The sequence below is a fragment of the Pseudorca crassidens genome, chromosome 13, assembly GCF_039906515.1.
Source record: "Pseudorca crassidens isolate mPseCra1 chromosome 13, mPseCra1.hap1, whole genome shotgun sequence".
Lineage (NCBI taxonomy): Eukaryota > Metazoa > Chordata > Mammalia > Artiodactyla > Delphinidae > Pseudorca > Pseudorca crassidens.
This window is the reverse complement of record NC_090308.1, coordinates 69,250,001-69,256,965: the sequence shown is the minus strand read 5'-3', so window position 1 is coordinate 69,256,965 and position 6,965 is coordinate 69,250,001. Positions and strand designations below refer to the sequence as shown.

General features: G+C 34.9%; 1 protein-coding gene across 3 annotated transcripts in view; it reads right to left on the bottom strand.

Moving 5' to 3' along the window:
* Positions 1–4,009: 4,009 nt before the first annotated feature.
* The window catches only part of SYNCRIP (synaptotagmin binding cytoplasmic RNA interacting protein), a 29,062-nt gene continuing 26,106 nt past the window's right edge, over positions 4,010–6,965 (bottom strand). For all 3 annotated transcript variants that reach the window (XM_067702646.1, XM_067702648.1, XM_067702649.1), the window contains exon 12: positions 4,010–6,965. This exon is cut by the window's right edge. The gene's annotated coding sequence lies outside the window, so the exon portion shown is untranslated.

Here is a 6,965-nt window from a genome sequence, read left to right as displayed (position 1 = left end):
CGGAAAAGGCAAAACCTCTGGCTAGCAAGGGTGGAAAGGGAAGAAATTTAGGTGCCTGAGGGTTGCAGACCTGCTTTCAGGGTCTACCCACCTCCTCAAAGCAAATAACTCGCCCGCCTAGGAGTCAGTGTTCCTACAATTGAGCACTCTGCTTCCTGGCACTGGAGGGGTAAGCTTGCCTGCCTACCTGCCTGCCTGCCCTCAAGGAAATGATAATAAAGCCTGTTAGTCCTTGTGTTCTCTCTCACACACACACAACTTACAGTCACCTGTCTCAGTGGATAGGCCCAGGAACACCAGACCACTTTGATCTTTCTTTCATAAATATGAAAAAAACAGAATCACCAAACATTTGAGAAAAAAATCAAAAGCACTGAAAGTAGATAACCAAAGTGAAGTAGTATTTCAATGCATTAAGAAACGGGTTATCTTTTTAAAAACTGACAGAATTCAAGAGTGAGCAAGACAGTCCATACATAATATGAGCCCGCTCTACTGCTAAAATTTAAAATCAATATATGCCCCAGAAGAAAAAAAGTGACAGAAAAGATAGTTAACAGGAATTGGGAAATGAAGGAAAAGAAAGTATTGAGTGTGCTGTTTCCCCATATAGTGAAGAGCAAACAGGTACTAGGTGTAGTTGAGGTAATCGACTGAACTTAAAACAGTTCAGAAAAAAAAGGAGGACTAGAGTAAGCCAAATGTCTCACAAGGGGTAAAAAAAAATACTGCTTAAACTTAGTAATTAAAAGATATGAGGTTAACTACAATCAGAACTAAACAGGGTCATTCATCTCTGTTAACTGACTAGGGTGTGAGCAGAGAAGTAGACTTTCACATCCTGTGTTCTATCTTGTTTTCCAGGTATAAGTCTTTTAAATTTTCTTTAAAGTACTATCAAGTTAAAATATCAACTAAGCATATTTAAGTCTAGATACCACCTTTATCCATCAATACTCAAACAAGTAGGTATATATACTGTAGTGAGAAAATGCCTTAAATTCAGAGCCTCCCTTCTCAAGTGATTTAACTTCAACCAGCAACCAACTGTAAGGTACCTATTAAGACTATTCATATGGATGCAACCATGGCTTTATTTTAAAATATAATAAGTATGGATTACTCTTAGAAATAGCTCTTCTCAAGACGTTAATGTATAGTTACCTAGCCTTCATGCTTTTCTCAAGCATCACTACATATCCTTTCCAAAGTGCTCTACATTAAGAACCTTACACAAACTTTATGGACTCAAAACCAACTAGACTCATCAGCAAAACAAGAATTCTATCTTGAAGTACTCCTTCCTCATAAAGAAGTTAAGTATATATGGCGTTTGGTAGGTGGATACTGTTTTGTTCAGCAGCTTGGAATTAAGCTGAACATCAACATAAAGAAATATTGTTGGGCTGGGCTGTCAATAATTAAATTGATATAAGAATTAATGCAGTCTATAAACCGACAGCTCCCTTCAAGACTTTTTTAATGTCAGACGATTTAAATGTGGATCTTCATGATCTTAATTTGTTTAAAACGTTAGTATTTCGTGTTCATTAATTTTTAAGCTTTCCATGTTGTGAATTAAGTGGCTCAAAACTTTTTATTCCTTCTTCAAGTTAACATGCCACAATTAAGCCTAATTCAGCAAATAAGCTAAACTGAAAATTTATTTCCACCAAACTAAAAAATATTTTGAAAAATATTTTTAAATGCCTAGCACCATTAAGATTTCCCTGCCCTGGAGGAGCTTCTATCCTAGGAGGCAAAAGAAACCATATAGAGAAGAAACAAGAGTAACTTTAAAGAACAAGGAGTGGTAGTATTTCAAATAGACTAATCAAAAGACACTAAGCAGCAGGGAGGATAAGCCAAAGAAACCACAGCATCTGCTGCTGGGCCCCTAACTGCTGCTGCTGTCCTAAATGCTAAATGGATCCTCAGAAAACCATCAACTAAGACTTAAAGTATAATTTTAGAATAAAAGCTTTTCATCCTGCTTTAATTCTATTTATAAATGAACCTGAAGTTAGGTAGGGTGCCTAGAAGAAATTACACCTGTCAACGTTGAAGGATTCCTAGGAATTCAACTTATGCAAATTCACATGAATTTTTACTATTTCAAGAAGATATTAAATTTTGCCAGAACTACCCTGCGATTACATATGCACGTGGCTGCAGAGAACTGAGAAGTGTACTCCACCAATTTTTATATAGATGACCTTTGACATACTGCTCATTTCTGGTTTTCCTCCAAGCTCATTCCAAATATTAAGTATACTAAGAAACACAATTAGTATATATGCTTTTCTAATTTCCCATGCGTTAAATAAAGCAGTTTTAGAGGCCTAATTTTTGAGTCCTCCAATTAAGGCAACATGAATACCAATATATTAAAAAATATTCTCTTGAAAAATGACGTCGTAAGGGTTTTTACTCTTGACATAGATGTACCTAGTTCTAGCAATTTTGTGTTCAAATGATGCAGTACTGGCATTTTCTAATTCACACAGGAAAAAATCAGGACACAAGTTGAAATGCAAAGTTGTTATACACATGGCATGATTATTCAAATTTCTTCATCTCATTTGAAATTAACAGCAACAGAGCCACACCAGATATAATGATCTTAGAACTCTTATGTCATGGTGTTTCTGTACCTGGAAGACTAGATTTTGGAATCTACAACTCTTTTCTACACATTTAGTACTGTGAACACGCCCTAATCACATTCTTTACTTAATCGGTGGTAATGGCTTGTCCACATCAAGACCTTTGTCCTTTGCCTTGGAAAAGTAGAAATTGGCTGTAGTTCATAAATGACAGATGTCAATTCCCTTAGGTATCCCAAAATTCTCTCCAAAACGTATTTTGTATCACAAGAATCCTTTCAGAATACAGACTGAAAGCCTAAAAAGGTGAAGAAATGACAATTCATGTGCATTACAGATAGCAGCTTCAGATTAGACTCATTAGAACTTGTTTTTAAACCACTCTACAAAGTAAAAAATCAGGTATTCACTGAAGCCTGTAGTAAATTATTCTAAAATAACCTTATCTTGATCTATTGCTTGTGTTAAAAAAAAATTTTTCAGGAAACTTACAGTTGAAGACACTAATTTCCAAAGTGGTTTATTGGGACTTCTCCCTCACCCAAAAAGTCTTATTCAGCAGTCTTCACATGAACAAGAAAAAAAAAGTACTAGTTTGGCATCTGCACAGGGAGCCAAATAGGCAATGTAAATGGTTTTCAAAATCCCCTAGTAGTGTACAAGAATTTTTCAGGTATAAAACTTCCATGACTATTCTGAAATTACAAAAACTTTTTTCAATCATTAGTATAAATGTTAGCAATCATAACACAAACTCTGCACTGACCTAAAAGGATCTTTGTCTTCATGAAGTGGCCAACACTACCTCCCCCCAAGATATCCTAGGGCTGAACCAAAACCTCCTGAACATATTTAAAGTTCCCCATTCTTTGATAATGATTTGCCAACTTAGCTTAATAGAACACATTTTAAGCTCTATTTCACCTACCTAATCTCATTTGCGCAGTCACCTAAATGTGCAGCATTCTATTAAAGCAAAATAGTTTGTTCACTCCCCTCTCCTGTATTGCTTACAACCTCCGTCACTCATCTCCAAACCTCCGGAGTGACAGAGAATGCAGCACTGAATGGTGGGGGCACGTTACCAGAAAAGCAGAGCCAAATTACCAGTAACTTCTTCATTGAGTCCACCGGCGTGTGTGTGACCACAGAATATTTTCATCGTCAATTAAAATTAAGTGGAGACCAACACTATACATTTATCCTATACAGCATCTCCCCATCATGTGCTTGAATTAGGGATCTTGGGGAATTTGTTTGTACCATTGGCTAGTTACTTTGAATGTATGAGTAATTAAAAGGCGAAAGACTTCTAAAGATTCCAAGTGTCTATTTTAAAGCTGTTAAAGGAAAAACGATGGAGGACACCCACAATAATTCTTGGACTCCTGGAGATCCTAAGACATGCTACAAAAATAGGTCTTTATTCTTAGGAAAATATAGTCAGAGCTAGCTTCCTTATGCTATACATAAAATCTTAACATCAGAGGCAGTACAGATAGTACAGATAGTTTTTGAACTGATCTCCAAACAAGCACAAACCCACTACGTTGAAAAGAACAGGTAATTTGAGGTTTTTGGCAAAAGACAGTACTTCACACATCTAATCCAAATCAGAGAGCCTGCAGACAGTTTTCAGTGAGATAAAAGGAATGAAATAAATATAAATTCTACAGATAAATAAATGTAAGAGAATTTAAATAAGCTAACAGAACTAATTTTTTTTAATAAAAATACTAGTCAGGTACAAGCTTTTGTTTCTCAATGCCAGACTTCTAAATGTTTATCAGACTACTGTTAATATCATTAAAAACCTAATTTTGGACCAGGGCATTAGTTATAATACTGTTTTGCATTCATAAAAAAGATTTGTTTCTTTCAACTGAATGCTCCTGGTCCTGAAAAATATTTTAGGCATATTACTGAAGGCAGACTGTGGTACTAATAAAACTTACATCTTAAGTACTTTTTTAAAAAGTGACAGACAAAAAAGTCCATCTAATTTGCCCACAGTTAAAAATGTCTTTAAACATTGGTTTATAATTAGCATCTCAAGAAAGTAGTGGCATGCCCTATTGAGTGGTATTACTGCGTAATTAATACTACACTTTGAAACACCATCCCCAGAAGTCTGTTCATTTTATGTACTGTTACTTCTTTATTCATTCATTTTATACCCACCACTGAATTCCTACGGTCAGATAAAAATTTTACAGTGTACATCACTGGGGAGAAAACAAACCATGGTGGGTATTCTTGGAAGTTTTAGGAACCTGAGCAATCATTTACTCCAGGGGGATAGCTCCCTCACCTAAATGCATGAAGTCCTTCTACTTTTTAATTTCTCCCCTTAAATAGACTATGTCATACTGGGGGTTTTTTTGTTTGTTTTTTTTGCTATGTTTCTGATCAACAGTGACTTTTGGCTTAGTGATCAAAAAAAAGCTGTCCTGAATGTGACAATTTTGCCTAGCATGATGATATTCACCCTCATACAAGTCTTTTCAAATAGCTATATACAAGTGAATGCCCGAGGTAACCCCACCAATCCATTCCTATGTTGTTCCTAGTTTATCATGAAGAAAGTGTATTTTCTTAAATCAGACTTGCAGTAATTGGTAAATTTCTCATGATGCTACAGTGGCCATCATGAGTGTGCAACCGCTCTTTTTGTGCTAAATCCACCACCCCCCCATTTCTAACATCTGATTCAGTCACAATGCTGGAAAACCTTCCACAAAATTCATGTTTGGGAAAATATATCAAACACAATTTTCTCACAAAGCAACTTTCTAAAAACTGATTAAAGTGATGATCACTTTTGATTGCCAAGTAGTCTGCAGAAACAAAATCTTGCGTCTGCTTTGGTTAGGTAACTCAAGTTTTCTTTTTTAACAATCAGAATGCTTTAAGGATACATTTTTCACCCCAAGGAAGGGACTTGACTCTTGGATTTAAGACCCATTCCTTGACAATATATACAAAATTTCTTTAACTTGTCATCTGTCCATTCTTTGAAGCTGTCAAAGCCAAGAACCCATAAACAAATCACAAATAGCAATAACCTACATTAGTTAACATTCCCCTTTTTAACATGTTGACATTTTTACTAAAGGATTCGTTATTTTTGCATTTCCATTTCTCATATCCCATGACATTCCATAAAAATTGCATTATTGCTTTATAGGCCACACAACATTCAAAAGTATGTTTATATGCATTGCCTGTTTTCCTTGATCTGATAAGAGTTTGATACTGATTTTACTACAGAAATTTAAGTTTGAAAATACCAGTTAGTATTTCTTCTCAGTACTTAATTGTTCACATCACTAATCACTACATGCATATTTAGCTCTGATTATATTGCTCAAAAACTGCACCCATTATCAGAACAGTGCAAATGATTATTTAATTTTAAAAGTAATTATAATGGCTTAAATTCAGTTAGTCAAATGAACACTGTCAAGTGATTTCACTTGAGTGTGTATATATTTCATCACCACTGTTTACATTACCCATCAATTCTTCACAATTTTTTAATATCAGTTTTCCCTCCCAAATCCCCAAACTAAGAATGCTAAATAGTCTTGGAAACCCACAGCTCCACATTTTAATGTTTTCTTAAGAACACATTTGTGAACTCACAAAAATGTTCATCTTTCAACTTTGACAATGCAGTTCTTACTTAAGTCAAACAAACTTGTTCTAAAATCCCAACAAATAATTCTGAGAATTAACTTAAACACCTTGACAGTGTCCCTTAAAAAGGGTATGACAGTAAAGTGCCAATAGGCATGGCAATGACCTCTTTGATGGGATCATTTATTTAACTCCTTGGAACTGGGAAATGCCAGCAGCAAGGATTACACTGAGATTCAATTTTACTGAAGGCTACATTTAGTTTACCCACTTTCCACAACCTATTATACTCATTATATGTTAGAATGAAATGTAAATGTTCTGTGTAGCCCTCAAACTTACACTAAGATTTGAGAGAGATGTACTTTAAAAAAGCACGGGGTAATATATAAAATCAGTGGCAAAAAGTTTCATTAAGCACCAGGAACTAATTTTTGTCACCCCATACTCATTTTGTAGGTAATGTTTCAATAACCGGCAAGGCACATTTACATATATTCCAATGAATACTTATTGACAAATTTTAAATTACACTCTATGTCCCAGCTATCCCAGTAACTGACATACAACATACTAAAATGGTTTATTAAGATAACATAAAAAAAACCAATTAATGTGAAACATACAGGCTATTGGCAACCACTATCTAAAATTATGTAAGTACAAATAAACATACTGAAATGTGTGCATTTCTAAGTTTTTAAACCAGAATATTTCTAT